The sequence below is a fragment of the Sander lucioperca genome, chromosome 14, assembly GCF_008315115.2.
Source record: "Sander lucioperca isolate FBNREF2018 chromosome 14, SLUC_FBN_1.2, whole genome shotgun sequence".
NCBI lineage: Eukaryota > Metazoa > Chordata > Actinopteri > Perciformes > Percidae > Sander > Sander lucioperca.
The window spans coordinates 34,115,233-34,135,941 of record NC_050186.1 but is presented as its reverse complement, the minus strand read 5'-3'; the positions used below and the strand labels follow the sequence as shown (position 1 = coordinate 34,135,941).

At 40.7% G+C, this 20,709-nt stretch overlaps 1 long non-coding RNA gene across 1 annotated transcript; it reads left to right on the top strand.

The window, feature by feature from the left end:
* Positions 1–15,329: 15,329 nt before the first annotated feature.
* LOC116041424 lies at positions 15,330–19,251 on the top strand. Its single transcript, XR_004102949.2, has 3 exons — positions 15,330–15,425; positions 18,534–18,537; positions 19,241–19,251. It is a non-coding gene; the product is annotated as an uncharacterized LOC116041424 (long non-coding RNA).
* Positions 19,252–20,709: the final 1,458 nt, after the last annotated feature.

Here is a 20,709-nt window from a genome sequence, read left to right as displayed (position 1 = left end):
GTACCTTCTCAGCAAGCAGGGGCGCCAATTTGCCAATTCCCCACACGGTGAAATGATAGATAATACAGTAGAAAACCGCTTTGAGGATTTAGTTTTGTGTGCCACCCCCCCAGGTGTCATGAAAAAACGCTACTGAACGCCGTTTACACACCTCCCGAAATTCGGAAATAGCATTTACCCTATCTCCAAAGTGTGTTTATCCACCTCTAAATTGCGTTTATCCAAGTCTAAATAGCCTATCTTTTCTAAGCCATTCTAAATTAAGCTTATGTCATTTTAGTTTCATATTGTTCATTATTAGTTTCATAGGTTGTTAAACCTAGGACGAAGTCTATCCATATTGCGCTGCATTATGGTATAGACTGTCAGTGTTGACCAATCTCTTGCGTAGCCAGCAGGAAGCAGCAGACTGCATCAAAGATTCGTCAGTCACTAGTGTCACTGCCCGATGTGAGTCGAGTGCAGATGTGAGTTGCGCGTGCGTCACTTTGCGACGAGTGCAGATGTGAGTTGCGCATGCGTCATCGGGTAGTAACAACTAGCCTACACTACATTGCGTCTCATGTAATGAATGGATTTTAAAAATGGATATCCGCCAGTTTTTTTAAGCGCCGTCAAGACAGCAGCCCTCCTCCTGGTGCCAGCAAACGGCCTCGGCCACAAGCCCAAAGTGAGTGAGCTCGGAAAACAGTACTAAACTTCATGTTTTTGAGGTTAAGATTCACGCCACTGACTCAACAAGTCACCTCTACCTTTTCCCATTAGCCCATGTTACAAGTAGAATTCAGGATATATTGTCAGATAAATAACTGGATGTAATTTCATGCATTCTCTGGCATTTAAGCCACTGAAAGTTAGTGACAACAAGCTCCCTTTGCTAGTCAGCTAGTTAATGTTATAATAATATTAACCAACCGCGTTTGCGGTGTAGCCTGAAATAGAGTTTAATTTATTATAATTAGCTCACCAATAAAGCACAATCTAGAGTACAATGTCTTCACAACTAATTGTGGATGATGCTACATGGCTTCAAATCCCAGACATAATAAAGTCCTTAGAGAAATAACTGGGCTAGTTTACTCTGACTGGCTACCATTTGAAATGATTGACGGGGGAGTCCCCCCTACCCCTTGCCCTTCTCGAAATGGTACTGGCACAGAGACAATATTAAGTCAATTACCTTAAAGTGGCCATATTATGCTCATTTTCAGATTCATAATTGTAATTTGAGATTTTATCAGAATATGTTTACATGGTTTAATTTTCAAAAAACACCATATTTTTGTTGTACTGCACATTGCTGCAGCTCCTCTTTTCACCCTGTGTCAGGTCTCTGTTTTAGCTACAGAGTGAGACCTCTCAACTTCTATAACATCTTTGTTGGCAGTCGCACATGTTACACAGTAGCTAGGTAAGCTCACAATTGCTAGCTAGCTGTTTCTCTGCCTGTACAAGGCAGGATTAGCCGGGAAACTTCTTCTAAACGAGGGTGCACTTCCAACTTTGCGTGGAATACCTACAGAACAGGGACATTTAAGTAGTTCTATACAATTTATTTTGTAGATTACGGTGAATTTGTGTGTGTTGTAGCAGTGTTTTGCCATTGAGAACGAGCTAGCATGCTAGCACTGGCATGCTAACGGTTAGCCCCCTAGCACCCTTGATTTGGCTAGTGACGTAGAAAGCCGTGCAGATTTTGAACAGCTCACCCAGAGACTGAAGCAGGACACATTCAGAAACCGTATCTCACTCAAAACAGCATGGATGTTTTTTTTTTCAAAGTTTGTATGCGTGTGGAAGCACCACAGACACAACCAGTGTTGGGGAGTAACGGAATACATGTACCAGCGTTACGTATTCAGAACACAAATTATGAGTAACTGTATTCCGTTACAGTTACAATTTAAATAGTTGGTATTTAGAATACAGTTACATTGTTGAAATCAATGGATTACATGACGATACTTCTCTGTTTCACGAGTTTATTCACTCTCGCAACTCCATGCATTTCCCAGAAGCCCCAATATGAAAACAAAAAAGTGAGCTATTTACGTGATCACTGATAGAGGTAGAGATGGAGCAGCAACCGGCACAACAGAGCCAGGGCAGGAATGCGTTTCTGTCTTGGAAATTCAAACAGCATTTCACATTAAATAAAGAGAAGGGAGAACGAAATATAACTGTGCAGTGCAACCTCTGCTTGCCAGCAACCAACCTCCTTTCAGCGTCCAAATTCCTCCACCTCCAACCTGAAGAAGCATCTTAAAGTAAGTTTTTTTTTTAATTAGCCAAGGGTAGTCGTCTGCTGTAGTTTTACTGGTCACCTTGCTATTTTGTAGTTGACGTGCGACTTTACATTCTCCTACGTGCTGATTTACTATCCCCAGAGCCGTTGAAAGACTAGCCCTGTTTGACATGCTAGCTAACGTTAAAACGCTAAAATTAGAGTAGAAGGTAATGTTTTTATCTTTGTAAAACTTAAAACGGGGACACTGCCCCAGGGGGGGTCACATGGGCATGCTCCCCTGTAAGAAAATGTTGTCTATTTTAACATTTAAATGCATCATTCGAAAAGAAATTCAGAGGTTAGACTTGATTATTCTTATCTATGGATGGAAATAGTTGTGCTGTAGTCTGAACTATTTTGCACTTCATAATTTTAACCATGCACACACAGGTTGAATAGATTTTTTTCTTCATATTTTTGCATTAATGTTACTAGGAAGCATACCAGTAGAAATATATATTCATATTTGTAAGTGGGATTTAAATATATATATATATATATATATATATATATATATATATATATATATATATATATATATGTATATATATATATATGAGTCTCTATCTGTCGGAGGGAGAGCAGGAGGTTGTGAAGAAGTTGGTAATTTCATGTCGCAGATTAACACTTTTGCATGCACTATATCCATGTCACATTCTCATTAGGGGCTGAGCCCCCCTAAAGGTCTGATCCTAGAATCGCCCCTGCTGCTACTTCATACATGTACTCCACTACACCTCAGAGGGAAATGTTGTCATGTTTACTGCACTACATTTATCTGACAGCTTTTGCTTTATTGCTTCATGCTGGGCTTGTTTCTGCAAAAGCTCATTGAGTATCAGATACAATTAAAACTATTGAGGAAATATTTTCATTTGACATTGGTCCAGTATTAAACGAGATTGCTGCAGTCGGCAAATGCGAAACAAGCTATAATGTAAGTTAATAGGACGTCAATTGTGCCGCTTGTATTTACGTTAAAAAAAAGTGCTCGTTTTGCCACTGACAGACTCAGATTAATATTCTAAGTGTCTGACAACATTATGGAAAGGATTTCTAAGGAGGTCGATTGTCCCGGAAACAGGGACGTCTGGTCACCCTATCGTGGTAGCTTAGACTGCGGTTAGATTTTTGAAGTATGCAGTTCGGGACTACAAATACAAAAATCTATCTGCTTGTTTAGGTACACATTCAGCCAGTTGGAACAGAAGAACACACCAGAATAGGCCTGTTTAGTAAGCTGTATGGCCACATTCCTACTTATAAAATGCAATTCAATGTGGAAGTAATCCAAGTATTCAGAATACGTTACTCAGATTGAGTAACGTAACGGAATACGTTACAAATTACATTTTTGGGCATGTATTCTGTATTCTGTAACGGAATACGTTTTGAAAGTATCCTTCCCAATACTGGACACAACATAACACCCCAAATCCCAGAAAGAGTGTTTTTTTCATAATATGGGCCATTTAAAGGTGTAGATAGGCTATAGCATTCAGACTCGATACCTAAACATTGAATGCATGCTAAATAATTTATTTTAATGGTTTGTCTGAAAGGGTTAGCCTATAGGCCTTATAATGTGACCGGCTACTTGACAGGATGTGGTGTGCTAACGTCTTTTCTTGTCTTTTTCATTTTACAGACAGAGGTGAGACAGACAATAATGCAGAGAGCACAGAGAGAGGAGATATAGAGAGGAGGGAGATAGAGAGAGGAGATGAGGAAAGAGGAGGAAAAGAGGTAAGACAAACAGAGAATGAAGAAACAGAGACAGGACAATTTGAGAGAGAACGAACAGAGAGAGGAGAGACCGAGAGAGGAGAAGCTGAGGACGAAGGAACAGGGAGAGGACAGACAGAGAGAGGAGAAGCTGAGGACGAAGGAACAGAGAGAGGAGAGACAGACAGGAGAGCAGATGCCACCCACACATTTGGACTGAAAAGCAACACAGTCAGTTTAAAAAAGCTAACCCTTGGCTTGGTGATTTTCTTGGGTGTCGTACTTGCAAATCTGCCAAATCCCTTGGAGTGTTTAAAGAGACGGGCATGTCTCTCTCGAATGAATGGTCGCAGACTAGAGTTACCTACAGCCGCAATGGCAATCACCAATATCAGCTGTCATGCTTAAGAGCAAAATCTACAAGCATGGGACATCAAAAAGTCACAATGCAGCAGAAAATACAGTGAACACAAAAAACACAATTGATGTTTCCATACAAAAACAAGTGGAGGAGGAAGCAGAGAAGACAGCCTCACTGTTTCGAACAGCATACATCATAGCAAAGAACAACAGGCCATGCACAGACTACCAGGACCTGGTGGTGCTCCAGCAAGAAAATGGTCTTAACATGGGCACCACTCTCCATTCCAGATATACTGCAAAATGTATAATTGATCACACAGCAAAGGAAATGAGACAGAAAATATTGCACCACATGCTAAACTAAAGACCAGAGGTTCAGTGTTTTAATTGACGAGTCCACAACTCTTAACAAGAAATCGGCACTAGTAGTGTATTTAACGTTCGTAATAAATGATGTGCCCACAGTTATATTTCTCGATTTGGTTGAGCTGGAAAGCCAGTCAGCTGAGAATATTACAAAGAGTTTGCTCTAGTCCAAATTTGGGGACTAGATGAAAATTTCATCCAGGCATATTTAATGCATGCTTTTGCTTGTGATGGAGCAAGTGCCATGCTAAGGAGGAAATATGGCAGTGGCGATTTCTTTAAGACTACTAGGGAAGCTCAGCTTCCCCTAAAATGTCTAAAATGTAATGGTCAAATATGTACTATTGTGTTAACCTTTTATTGACTAAAAATGCGTTAGAATACGTTCATCTCGAAGACGAGTTCGTTCAGAATCAGCTGACTAGATTTCCTTCTCATGCATTCCCGTAGCGTCTCGGTGCATTTCCCTGTTGAAGCCTAGCGTCCATTGACTTCAATGAGGCTGCTTTGAGCAGTTTTTTTTCAGTGCTTCTAAACTAGACGGTCATTGGATAAATGCTGCGATTATGTCCCGCCCATGGACGCTCAGCGTCTCTGGGGGTCAATGGAGCAGTGGGCTGGCCTGGACTTCTGCGTGATGACTGGAGGGTCTGTCGAAAGGCTGTATCTCCTTTTGATTGACAGCGATTTTGTGCGATAAAAAGTCGCCGAAGCTGTTCGAGCAGAGCCAGAGCTCAGCTCAGCTCATTCAGTCCCATCGTGGATTTTGCAAGTGTTGTTGAAAGACGAAGTGCTGCAACCTACCATTTCTTGGTATTTGCTTGGCGAAATTGCTAGCCAATTTTCATCATACAAGTATACACCACATTCCTTGTTTCAGTTTAACCTAATTCCCATATTTCCTCCTTCGAGTTTAATATCGTTTTGTTAGATCGTTTGTCCTTTCATTCATTCATACAGTAGACTAGGCTAGTGTTGTAGGGGTGAACTAGCCAGCTAGCAAACTGCACACGATGGCAGACAATGCTAATATTGTCGACCTGATTTTGGCAAAGCCATTTGAAAGTCTTCCTTACGAGGAGAAACTAAGAATTAAACAGCAGGGTTAGATCAACACTTAAGATTGATTTAGTGCGAAAGATAGGGAAAAGTAACAGGTCTTTTCATTTCTCCTGGTATGACAAAGTTAGCTGGCTGACTGGAGGGCTGTGACAAAGAAAATGTACTGCTGGCCATGCCCATGCCTCTTGATGAAACCTTCTCATGGATATGATACATTATTATTATAATAATTATTAAATTATTATTGTATTAGATTATTATTATATAATATAATATATATTATATTATTATTGTATATATTATTATAAATAAATGGATCATTTTTATGATGTAGGCCGAGCTTCCCCTCTTTGAAAGACCAGCAGCCGCCACTGAAATCTGGGGTTGCTACCTGTCTACAACAGATGTATCCAAATCTTATAGTGTGGCACTGCCTCAACCACAGATTGGAATTGGCCGTGGGAGATACAGTCAAACGTGTTAACAACATAAACCATTTCATGTTATTTTTAGACAAAATTTACACTCTACTATAGGTCACTGTGAACTGGCCCAGCATGCACAACAACTTGAAATAAGTCTGCAGAAAATTGGGAGGGTTCTTGATGTTCGATGGGCAGCCAGCAGCTTCAGAACAGTTAAGGCTGTATGGAACTCGTACAAAGCTTTGCATCAGCACTGTACTGCTGCTTCTGTGGATGGCACAAGAGATGAACATGAGAAGGCTATGTTCAGGGGTCTGATGGCCAAAATGGAGGCACAAAAATTCCTGTGTGATTTAGCCTGGTGATGAGCGCTCCAGGTGATAAAAGACAAGAAGCTCTTAGAGACAGGAGTTTAATGGCATCCCCCTAACAACCAGTCCGAGGGTAAGACCTAGAGGACAGGTTGTTCAGCACTGGCTCACGCAGACACCCTGGCGTATCAGCTGAGAACACCACTCAGTATACAGATTTGCTTGATCACTTTAAAGTTCTCAATCCAGAAAACTGGCCTGTTCCCTCACATGAGCAGTATGGGGAAGCTTGCATCAAACAGCTCACACTAAGGTTCAGGCTTGACCAAAGGAAAGTGCTTGAGGGCTTCAGGGATTACAAAGACGACTCTAGTGTGATACCTGAAGACATGTCCACACTCACGAACATTCTCAGCCTGATCCCTGTGAGCAGTGCAGAATGTGAATGAGGATTCAGCTTAATGAATATTATCATGTGTCCACTGAGATGTAGGCTCCTGATCAAAAGTGTCTCATCCATTGTCAAAGTGGAACCCAATGGAGTATGTGAAATCTTGGCTGGTAAAGCACAGAGGAGCTACAGACACACGGACACGCCTCTGCAAGCCATCACCTCAAATGGACAAAGAGGCACTCTGGGCATTGTTGTGATATTAATTCATTATAGGCAGCTGGTTTAATGTAGGGAGCATGTCGAAACTGTTTTCCAAAGGCCCAACAGTACAGGAGATTCAGAGGGAATCTAGCCTGCACCAGGTTAAAGACCTTTCCCTCTATAGGGCTACATACAGTATACCTTCATGTGAGATGTGAGCCCATGTTCAATTCAACATATTGTATTTGTTTACTTGTTTATCACTTGTGAGAATGTAATTGAACATGGTGCTAGAAAGACAAAGACAAGAGCATAATGCGATATCATTGTGTACAAGGGCATTGCATTGGAAGCCCTGGATATGAGCCTCCCTCTCTCTCTCTCTTAAAGATTTGTGTTCTCTCTGTTTTGTCATTCAGTAAACTTTATAGATTTCAACCATATTATTCCTTCTTAAGTCTTTTTAACAATAACTTAGATTAATGTATGAATTGAATAGTGATTGTGTGACCTATGAGGGAACAACCAGTGATACCGTTGGTACCATCAAATGATAGCCTATAGCCATGTCATCAGGATACACATACACCGGTAGGCTGTGGCCCACCTTACTGGTGAATGCCTGTCCACCTGATCACAGAATTTAAAGTTTACCCACGTCTTTTTTTACCACTACACCCCCTGGTACCGCTATCAGCAAAGGTGTGTCTTGCATTACTGCCCAATCAAGGTCAAGATCAATCTTTATTTGCCTCCGTTGGGTGAAATTTGTGTTGGACAAGGGCAAGTTGCTGCATGGACAATATAAAAAACATAAACAAATGCATCACGGCCAGTAAAACCACAGGCAAAAACACCAAAACATTAACATCATCTCATGGACCGCTGCTACTCAAAATGCTAATTCTTCAAAAATGCATACACACTGCTCATCCATACACATCCCCATTCTTCAAAGCACATACGTACTGCTCATCCATGCATTATTATGGAACCCACACAACGTCTAGGCAAGGCCCGCTCTTCAATAGCATTCACACGCTGCTATTGTCCAGGCGTCCATGCTGCCAAAATCTTGTTTCAAGGCTTTATTTTAGTTTATATCGTGCTCTCAGGGTGCATATTTCTAAATAAAATAATGTTTAATTAAATTGCAGATTTGGCCACAGAGAAGTCGTGGGCCAGCTAATGTTCTAGTATAGAAGTTTTTTTTCTTTTTCTTCTGGAGCAATAGGGCCCCCCTAACAGTCATGGCTACATATTTTAAAAGCTTCAAAGTGTGCGTTCAAATCATTTTTAAATTTGAATATCTACGATGCAACTAATAACCATTTTAGTATTATTCTCTGTTGTGGGGCCATGTGTCTGTGTCGTCCAACAGTGTGCTAGGACATAATACATAAAGGCTTAGTCTATCCATATTTTGTAAGGTTTTTCTGCATTTCTGGATGTAAATAAAATATAGCAATGTGATAACAGTGGAGAATTCAGTGTGAATCAAATCTTTTGGTTAGAATGAAAAAGTAATTTCTGGCATTAAGCCAATAAAAAGGCATAAAACCATCACAGACTTACAACATTATTTCTGCAAAAATGTGTGTGTGTGTGTGTGTGTGTGTGTGTGTGTGCATACATACATACATACATACATACATACATACATCTGTAGCATAACATCTATCAATTTAAGAAAGGCAAACTAAAGACTATACTACTAATATACTACACAATCTAATACAATTGATACTTCTAAAAACTTATGTGACATGAAATCCACATTCTGACATGTATAATGTTGATGTAATCATCTTGCACTCGGCAGCACATCATATCGCTTTTTTTCAAAGGAATGTTAGAGACAGAAATGGAACAATCTACGAAAGCTTGCCAAGAAGAACACAACAACCAACCCCCACCGCATCTCTTCCCTTTCTCTCTTCCTCTCCTCCTATCTCCCTCTGGTTCACCTTCACTCATCACCTTATCTATTTTTTCCCCTTCTGTTGCCAGGCAACAGACAGGAAGAGCATCACTTGGAGACGTCAAAACCACAGGAAGAGCTTGCAGGAAGAAACATCACGCAGATGTTCCATGGAAGAAGCACGGCTCTACTTGAATAGACCCTTCTTTCTTCTCTCAGCACTCTTGAACTCAAAGAAAATGTCATTAGGGTCCTGGAAAGATGTTAAGGAGAATGTCTGAGAGGTTGGACAAGCTTGTCCAACCTTTTAGACATTGTAAAACATATTTTTAGTCATCTAACACAGACTATGTGTTAGAAAAATTATGCTTACAACGGTTTTGCTTCAGTTTCTTTGTTAAACCATTTGCATCCAAACTGCTGTTTTAGTATCTCTGTCTTTCATGTGTTAAAGTGGCCATATTATGCTAATTTTCAGGTTCATAATTGTAATTTGAGATTGTATCAGAATAGGTTTACATGGTTTAATTTTCAAAAAACACCATATTTTTGTTGTATTGCACATTGCTGCAGCTCCTCTTTTCACCCTGTGTCAGGTCTCTGTTTTAGCTACAGAGTGAGACCTCTAACTTCTGTAACATCTTTGTTGTCAGTTGCACATGCGCAGTAGCTAGGTAAGGATTACATGAGCTAGCTAGCTGTTTCTCCAACTTCAGCCTGTACAAGGCAGGATTAGCCGGGAGACTTCTTCTAAACGAGGGCGCACTTCCAACTTTGCGTGGAATACCTGCAGAACAGGGACATGTAAGCAGTTCTATACAATTTATTTTGTAGATTAGGGTGAATTCCTGTGTGTTGGAGCAGTGTTTTGCAATTGAGAACGAGCTTGCATGCTAGCGCTAGCATGCTAACGGTTAGCCCCCTAGCACCCTCGTATCGACTAGTTACGTAGAAAGCCGTGCAGATTTTGAACAGCTCACCCGGAGACTGAAGGCAGGACACATTCAGAAACCGTATCTCACTCAAAACAGCATGGATGTTTTTTTTTGTTTTTTTTAAAGTTTGTATGTGTGTGGAAGCACCAGAGACACAAAAGAACACCCCAAATCCCACATGTAAACCGAAGCATTGAGAACTTTGTAAGTGTACAGACAGTTTATTAAAAAGTACCGTTCACGTATACAGGCAGGCGCCATCTTGGGATAACAGTCACGATCAGTCGAATGACGAACGCCGTGCTTGAGCTATGTTACTGGTTACTGGTTATACGGCGTTCGTCATTCGCTTTGGTATACATGTAGGGACCCTCATTATGCTACCATGGAAGTGTGGTGCTATTTTGAGCCTTGTTAGTGGTATCTCTCTCTCTCTCTCAATCCACTTTTATACTCTTTGTGTTCGTATGCGGAAGTACAATCTGTAGTTCGTGCAACAGCCCTAGAGCCAGCAGAAAAACTGCTGGCCTGTGAGTAGAAAGATCCGGGCACTGTTACGATGGAGTCCAGTTTAACATAGTTAATTTACAGATACTACCAACATTATTATGATACAAAGTTGGTAATATATCGGCAAAGTATGCCTTTAAAGAAGTGTGCCATCTCTTATGTTATCTCTCTGTTTTGGCGGGAACTTCACAACACTAGGGCATTTAAAACTTGATAAATGAAGTGGCACACCATTGCCTTGTAGACATGAAATACCTTGTCTATTACTGACTGGAAAGATACTGTAGCATAAAACCATAGAGCAATCATTAATTGCAATGGGGCTGGAAGAGCACAGCTGTGGAAAGTAGAGTGATCCAACTCGAGACGGTCGGACAAATCATGAATTGACTGCCAGTGAAATCTATAGTGTAAAATGAATTGCTCCAAAGCCTATCCATTAACTTCTCTCGGTGGCAAGATGCATTTATTTTCTTCATTTATAGCCATAAACTCTGTCATGTTACGGTTAAGATAGAGGCAAGGCAATTTATTTATATAGCACAATTCAGACACAAAGGCAATTCAAAGTGCTTTACATAAGCATAAACATACAAAGCAAATAAAACAGAAAATTCAACAATCTAAAAACAAAAACAAACATTAGATTTAAAAGACTGGGAGCATCAGAGTCAGAGTAACCTTAAGTATCTTACTTTGGTTGCTAAGGTCTTTTGTTCAACTGTTTCATAAAGGATTTAGCATTAAGATTTGTATCAGCAGAAACATGGTAGTATTTTTGAATGACTTCTTCCTACACTTCTTCCTACACATCTTCCTCCCTCATGTCCCCCTGAGACCAGAGATCTCTGTATTGTGGGTCTGGAAAAAAATCTTCTGATGACGTAAAACGACGATTTTTGCGTCATCGGAAGATTTTTTGCCCAGAGGCATTGGACTACAGCCAGTAGTAGGAGCTACTTCCGCATGTTTTCAACCCGCCCACAGGGGGTTGGACTGTCGTCTTTCTCCAAAGACTGCTGAGCCAAAACGAGCGTCAGCCATCTTGAATCCTCGCTTACTGGCTTCTCAGCAGAAAACTTTTAGATAGATAGATAGAGTTATTCAACCCGAAGGAAATTTTAGAACAACAATTATGTGCATTCAAACTACTGCACACGTGTACCACCGGGATACATTGGTACATATCGGAGAATATGCAGGACACTTTATTACAGACGGAATACTCGACACACTACGCAAGTTTCGCCCGCCGGCTATGGAGACCAGCGGTGTTGCTCGATGCATCTGGCCGGTAAAGGGACATTATCAGCGGGGAACGCTGAACGAGTGTGCCGGTGGAAAGCTAACGATAGCCGGCCACCTGTTCCATCAATCCTGTTTGCAAGTGTCTGCTCATTAGACAACAAACTGGACTACATCCAACTTCAACGAAACTCCCAACGCAAGTCCAGAGACTGCTGTGTTTTTGTTGTGTGGAAACAATTGCTGTATCGGACTATCCAGCTACGGATGCTCTGTCGCCGGGTAAGACTAGCTAGTCGAGGTGGGCTGTGTTAACACGGACTGCCTGGTGCAGAAATGGGGTGTTTGTATCCAACTGCTGGTGGAGTTTGTGACTGTAAAATGCAGACCATTCTACATTCCACGCAAATTTACGGCTGTGTTTATAATCCGTGTTTACAGGGTTTACAGCCCACAAGTGCTAATGCCAGTAAACGTGTTAGCTGAACTTTGCGGAGCATATAATGTGTGCAGTGCACTAAATGTAGCCTGTTTTGTATGTCATTTTTATATAATGTCGTTTTTATATATTTTAATTGTGTAACCACTTGAGCCACGGTGAAACGTTGTTTCGTGTATATGGTTGTAATGACAATAAAACACACTTAAGTTGAGTTGACTTTCTCACTGTCTGTCTGTCTGTAAACGGTAGGCGTGGCTTGGGACGCTAAAGCAGCAAAGCAAGTGCATTCTGGGATTTGGTGTCTTTTATCCACATGAGGCAAGAAGAAGCCACCAATTTCTAAAAGAAAAATCACATTTCTACTACATAAGTGACCCAATTTAAAGATATATTCATCTTTCCAACAGTGAAATATCCCTTTAAGTATAAGACCAAAATAAGAGACAACTTTAAGTACATCATTTTTGCCAGCTTCCCAAAAGTGTGCAGGGTGATAGACAGGACCCTAACCCCCTACTGCACTAACCTGCTGAGCAGGTAGTGTACAGTGGGTTTTTAGAGCTTTTTCTCTGAAAACAGCTGCCTGCTGAAACCCAAAACGATACAACTCCGGTATTGGACAAACACAATGCAGCGATTGACCAGGTGCGTGGAGGTGTTAAATTAAGCAGGGTTTGAACATCTCTTATTTTTATTCTTCACACAACTACCTCTGTCACTTTTCATGTAAACAGCTAAGCACAACACCAAGAATGCCTTTTCACTGTCTGAAAGTGGGCACCAATATCCCCATTTGTAAGATTAATCGCATTTTGCGATGAAAAGAGTGGCAGCCGTCGTACCTGCTCCGTCTGTTTTTCTTGCTATAGTGGTACTAAACCTACTAACTTCACCTCCTACATGCTCCACCTCCTACATGCTCCACAAAGTGCCCACTTAGACACCAAGAGGTAAAAGTATGTTAGACTGCTGTTTGTGGACTATCGCTTATTGTGTTATAATAGTCCTAATAACACCCCCCCCCAGACTGGCACTAAGCTGAGAGACCTAGGTTTGCACTCCTCCCAGTACAGCTGGTTCCTCGACTTTCGAGTGAGCCACCATGTCTCATCCCCCCTCATCCTCAACACCGGAGCCCTGCAAGGCTCTGTACTGAGCCCCCTGCTGTACTCATTATACACTTACGACTGCATGGCAAAGTCAGACTCCAACATCATTGTAAAGTTTGTTGACAATACAGCTGTCCACTCTCCTTAGTTCATGATTACGCAGCTCGCTACCAGGTCACTCCAATTCATATATTCAGATACATTTTCGTTGGCAATGGTGTTTGTTTAAACATGAAGACAACTACTCCCATGATCCTATGCAACTTCACAACATCTTCTAAAAGTCTGTTTTGATTGAGAGACCCTAGCTGCAGAAAATTACATACTGTATGTTTAACGTTGTGAAAGCTTATTTTAACCCAGACCATGATCTTTTCCGAACCCAAATAGTTATGGTGCCTAACCTTAAGCAAACTGAGACTAAAAATTGAAAATAAGGGGCAACCTCTAGCTCACCCAGTAAGAGTGTGCGCCCCATATAGGCTGAGTCCTCTGCAGCGGTCCGCGTTCAAGTCCAACCTGCAGCCCTCTGCTGCGTGTCATCCCCCATCTCTCTCCCACCTTTCCTGTCTATCCACTGTCACTTTCAAATAATGGGAAAAGCCCCAAAAAATTATCTTTAACAAAAAAAAAACAAAAAACGAAAATAATAAAAATAAATAAATACAAATTGTTATTCTTTATTATTCCCATAGTGGGGAAAATGCCAGTCTGTTTACTTATTCACAAAACACAACAGCAAAAGAGAAAACACAACGGCATTTGGTGAGACACAAACCATAAAAGGTAGGTACATATTGTGTGAGTATTGTAGGTTATATTGCATTTTGGAGTGTACAACTCGTAAAATGCCTTTATTTTTGTGAGCGTCACACAGGCTACTGATACAGTAGGCTAGTTTGTGTGCATTTGTTTCAAACTAAATACTTGCTGCATCAACGGATTAATGCTTAAAATATAAACAATATATTTCAAATAAATCCTCTCCCACCAAATTCTGCACAGAAAATAACGTTTTAATGCTGTTAAAGCAGGGAAGTCAGTAAATCAGTCTGCATTGATCTATGAATGAATGTGGGTGATTCTTACAGTAGGCCTATCTGCTCTCCACAGCTGCTTTATACTGTAGGAAAAGCTTCTCCTTCAGTTAATAAAATCCCAGCAGCTATCTGAAGGCAGCAGGACTGATATGGTGATAAATTTGCAGCCTGTGAGAAGTGCAATGCCATAGTGCCGGTGCCGGTAAGCCTGGACGTTCACTGTGTTTACCTTCTTTAAATCGCCTAAAATGACCCCAGGCTGCTTCAGTACAACCATGACTGCTCAGTTATAACTTGATACTCTGCTTTTTCATGAAGGGGACGTCCCGTTACCAGCGTTCATCATCAGCCACTTTTTAGCCTTTCTTTTAGCAAAAGTATTGTTGCATGTTTTATCCTTGAAACACATTGCAATACAAACACTGTTATGTAATGTTAATTAGATTTGACCATGTACAAGGTGTTCGTTAATTTTTTTTTTATTTCTATCGTTATCATAGTTACTACCTGATGGAAAATCATACTCCATCTCTCTTTGGGTACGGATTTCTGGTGATGTGTGTTCATGTCGTAACGCTCTGAACCATCCAGACAAGCTTTCTTTAGCACGTTTAAGAGATTGGCACATCTGTTTCGGAGACCAGTAATGTGATCGAGAGTATTTAATTGGAATAATCACCCCACCTGCGGATCTATATTCACTTTTGCCCAGCCCTTTAGCACATTGTGCTGCTGTACCCTACCAAAAAAGAAGGTGCACATGAAGACGCTCATACAGTCCGTGCATCTAACCGCCTTGTTTGGCATTTATTATTCAAATTTCAACTGAGGGTGCAAAATATTAAACTGATGGTGCAATGCATGCTTTGCACCCTCGTAGAATTGGGCCTGGTCCCACTTTGTATTGCAATGGCTGCATAGCCATTTCCTTCGGGATGAATAAAGATTTATTTTATCTTATCATCCCAACCTGTGAGGGGCAGCAATGTACCATAAAAGCCTCTTTACAGTCGCCGTTCCCGACCTGTCGCGCGACAATGTGACGTCAAAATGGCGTAGATCTCGCTGGCGCGCCAGGATTTTAAGTGCGTGACCAGAGGTTGTGCATCACTCTATTTTTTTCAGCGCCGCACGACAAAGCGGAAACAGGAAGCATGAACGAGTTCAAGGGCAACCGGATGCCAAGACTCTCAGAGTGACTGAAGTCTGTCTTGTAAACTTACTGGGTTAAGATGAGTTCTTTTATTGAGAATGAAAGGCTTGATCCAATGAAGTAGGTCATCGAATCGTGTGCAGACATTCTGAAGTTTTCAAAGTGCTTCTCTTCGTCATTGTTTACCTTTTTCATCTTCTTCTAGTCCGTAGAAATAGCAAAGTCAGTAGCCTTTCCTCAGTTGCAACACCTCTGTTCAGGAGAAGACTGCAACTAGTGTCGCGACCACCAACACGCGAGTATAAATAGTTACGGCACTCCCATGACGTCACACTGTCGACAGGTCGAGGTCGGGAACGGCGAGTATACCGCACGTGTAAGGCATCCACTCTGCCGGATTCAAAAGAACAAATAATTACGTTTGTTGCAGACTGACAAACGTGGTGGAACGGTTCACAAAATTCATGGTTTGGTTCATCTCACGGTTTTGGCGTCACGGTTTCAGTTCGGCACGTTTTTGGTAAAGAGGGCGAGATGCTTTTTATTTATTCAGCAAAAAAGTTAACTGTTTGTCTTAACAAAATTCTGGCTAAGAACATAAACACAGGTTTTCGTATATATGTATATATATTAGTGTAAACAAAGAAAACCTTTGTTATTCTTTTTATATAAAAGGGCCACATTTTAGACCAAGGCCATTAACATAAAGTCAACATAATCACAACAGTAACATTACTTTAATCATATGCTGAAATCCGCCCAATGCTTTATTTATGAATTGGATTGCTCTGTCTGAATCTGAATAGTGCTGTTCAAATGCTGCGGGGAGAAGGAGCTGTTCTATCCTACCCGACTCTCTTTTACTTGCTCTGTCAACAGACGTGATGTCTTTGTAAATTCACCATCATGTTAAAAGTATTGCCACTAGCATAAGCCAAACATGTTGCACAGTGCTTGCACACTGTCGTCACTTTATCCACCACTTTTTTCTGTCAATGACTATGTTTAGATGCACATAATATTCCGGTTTTTGCCCTAATTCTGAAAAAGAGTGTGCATATCCAAAAACCTGTTGATATACAAGTCTTTGATAATGTTTATCTATAATATATAATATAATATAATATATAATATATTTATGTTTTTATGGGGTCTCCAGCCTTGCAAACTATTGGACAGAAACCATAACAACGCACAGAGTTTACCATAAGCCTGCGGTGAAAACCCTGATTGAGATGCATATTCCGTTCCGAAAGCGCTGTGTACATATCCAAACAATGCCTCTAAACCCGAATAATACCGGAATATCCCATGTCTTAATCGGAAAATGCTATATTCGGAAATAGGCCTTATTCGGAAAATATCCAACCGGAATATGTTGTTTACATGACTTGTATCAAATTCGGAATATTGTCCAATTTGGAATAATAGTAGAATATTGGTGTGCATGTAAACATACTGACTGTCAGGTAACACTTAAGCCGTAATGCTCCCATACAGCGGACAGGGATTGACCAACAGCTGCACATGGCACCTCATCGGTACCAACTGCAGTTTCAATGTGATGCAAGGCTTTTTTCCCCACAATAACCTTTATCTGAAGTTTTTTTTCTACCCAAGATTTTTTTGACACTAATCTGTGAGTCTAAAATTTACCAAACAAGTATACAGTACAAACATGCCCTGAAACGTGACTAGCGGAATAAAACCGTTTGGATTTTTAACTTGAACTGTTCTATCCCTATCTATCCAATTAGCGACAAGGATTCATTGTCCAATAAATACCTACCTATTTCGGTTTGAGTCTCACTAGTCTCGCTTTGCCAGACCTTCTTCCACAGCGCTGCGGAGGAAGGTTCGGCTAGTCCACATAGCATTCTGGGATGGGAGAAAGACGTGCTGTGGTTTATTGGCATTTCTTTAAACCAATCACAATTGGCATGGGCGACGCTAAGCACCGGGAAAAGCCAAGGTGCCGCTGCAAAATAGCCTCGGGAAGGAACTTGTTTTGGTGGAACGTGTACGTTCAAAAGTTGTTTTAGTCGTGTAACAGAAAACTCAGATTGGACAGATAGTCTAGCTAGCTGTCTGGATTTACCCTGCAGAGATCTGAGGAGCAGTTAACCATAGTCCTCAGAAATCCACCGGAGTTTAAAATTCCAACACAAACAAAACGGAAGGTAAGACATCCGGCTGAAAAGAGTGAAATCTGGCGGAATTTTCGACAGCAACGGACCAATCCTGGAAGTGGAACGTCGTGGATGTAGACTAGAGTCTTACCAAATGCTGTTTTCTCTTTTGCTGTTGTGTTTTGCAAATTTCTGTTGTATTTTCTGTTTAACCGTTGTGCTTTGCCCTTCAGGGCCACCGTAGCTAATGGATCCCAGGGTGGGATTAGCAAGTTCCACACCCCATACGTATAAGTACTGCATCCATCAAGTGTAACAAATCCATAGAAAACAATTGCAGTTGTTCTTTACAGCCTAAAGGCTCAACTGCGTTTAAAGTGTGAAACCAATATGCCTCTCTGCAGAGCACTAGGGTAGGGTGAATTTTCTTCTAATGCATACTGTAGTTTTGTGTTCAGATATTAAAATCTTGAAGGCTCTTTTAGTTTTTCCAACATAAACCAGACAACAGGGACATTTCAGCATGTAGACAATATGTGTTATGTTGCAGTTTATGATAAGATTTTATGGTGCTCTTTTTACCAGTACGTGGATGTGTAAAATATTTTAGTGTAACATTGTGCACAGTGGCCACAGTGGAAAAAGCTTGATTGAGCAGCCAGGACACGGTGTAAGGTGGTTTTAGTGTAAGAATGAACCAATCTGTCTCTTAGCTTGCAACCGTTAAAAATAATGTCATTAAATTCTCTGTGGAAGAGACCAGTGTTCTGCTTTTTATACTTGGCACAGCAACTGTTAGCACAGTTGGGGGTCAACGAACGAAACAAAGCTAAGAATCTTGGTGGATCGGAGTTCCTTTATTCAAGTACTAGTTTGGTAGGGAATAGTCTCGCATTGCCAGACCTTACTCCACAGCACTGTAGAGTAAGGTTTGGCTCCCCCACACATACATTGGACATATGGGCCTTTGGGGGGGGACACATATGAAGCTGGGGGACCTCCCCCAGGACATTTCTCTATGCAGGAAAAACCCTGTAGGATTGCATTTCTTTAACCCTTGTGTTGTCTTCCCGTCAACCATGCAACTTTTAGTTTTTCTGGGTCAAAATGTAACGTTTTGGTCCCAATGGTTTTTTCACAACGTTTTTGAAGCTTTTTTCCAATTTTTTATGTCACTTTTTCCGATGTTTTTGTCTGTACTTTTATTTTTTGACGTTTTTGAAACTTTTTCTGACATTTTTGTCACTTTTTTCATCGTTCTTTTATAAAAAAAAAAATTTAAATGCTATAAAATGAAATAAAACACCCAAATTCAATGAAAGTAGCTGATCATTTGTTTTACTTGTGAAGAGCGTTGTAGGGAACTATCCACGTTATTTCTTTTGACAATTTGGTTGAAAGAAACCCAAATTTCTGATATGGAAACATTTTCAAAAAAGGGTCAAATTTGACCTGAGGACAACAGGAGCGTTAAGCTAATAAACTACTGACAATCGTCTTGGGCAGCGCTAAGCTCCAAAATAGTCTCAGGAGGGAACTTGTTTTGTTGGAACAAAAAGAAAAGAAAAACGCCACATATTCATTAAATTAAGTTAACTGTTCACACAATACAGTATCATGAGCTATTTTAATTAGCTGGATACATGGTTAAATGTAATTTGCTCAGTGTATCGCCGAGTGTATTTTGTCCATAAACAATCCCCGCCAATCGGTCCCAAAACATCCCAGATAGATAGTACAAACAGTTAGATAAATATTTTTATTGTAATGTGTCTTTACAATCATTCCCCGAAAGAACCAAGCAGGCCTGCCTTATTGCAAAATCCAATTTTTTTTTTAAACTTGCCATTTTTAACTGGGAAGTTCTGGTCGTTGTTTCACTGTAGCAGACAGAGTTTAAGAACAACAACACGGAGAGCGGAAGGTGATGGTGCCGCCTGATGATTATCCTGCAAATGAACCGTTGTTGATCCAGACCAGGTAGGGAAATACTGCTCAGTTTGTTTAGCCTGTAAGTAGTTCCCTATGCAGTTAGCTACAACAGCTAATCCAGGAAGCTCATTTCTGTGTTTACTTTAAATAAAAAAAAAAAAATTAATGTAAAATGATGTTTGCTTTTAAAGCTTCAGGAGGTTTTTGTAGTATCTATGGAAGTTGTTTTTCTGGTCATTTTTCAATGGAGTGTAAATGTGGCTGCAAAGTTAGCATGACCCATTGTCAGAATTGCGACAATAATGAGAATAATGCTGCGTTCCAGACACAATTTTTAGCCCGTAAGTTACGACTTTAAGTCACGACTTACGACTTGGTAGTGTTCCAGGCAAAGTAATCACAAACCCTTCTAGCTAGCGTTACCTAGCGTTAGCTAGCGGCTACCTAACGTTGATGTTAGCTACCGCTAGCTGATATACTAGTGATTGCTAGTCGGCGACATATTTTGGGCTTCATTTAATAAACATAACCTGTAGTAGTACACAATCGTATGTGTATTGTTTTGATTACAATGTGCGGAATTACTTTACGTTGCCTATTTATTTCTATACGAGTTCACGAGTAGTAAGTTACGGGTTTGACTGCTGTTCAAGGGCACTTTCACGGGTAGAAGGTTGTGAAAACACGAGTTACGAGTTGCCTGGAACACGCCCTAAGACACAAGTTAAAATGTGTCTGTAACATTCCTTTAATAACACTGCATTTCTTGAAAGGTGCTTGATAAAATATTATTATTGTATTGTATTATTATGTATTGGCACATCTGTGTGCTACAGTATGTATGTGTCTATCTAAACCTGGTAGAAGTAGAGCAAAATGTGGTTGCATGTGTGTGGTGTCTGTGCATGCTCATGTATAAATAACCCAGCTTACTCTTCTCATCAATGACTGTGTGGTGTTTGCTGCTGCAAAGAAAATGTTCCACATGATTTATCTTCAGTCAGTAATGTGGCCCATTTTTATGCAAGCAAAATCCATCCTTATCTCTCTGCAGCTCTCTTTCTCTCTGCTTTGCTCTTGATTCCTTTTTTCTTCCTCATGGCAAGCACAGCAGCAGCATTTCCTTCTCCTCTGTGTCACCTCCCTCCCTTCCTCCCTC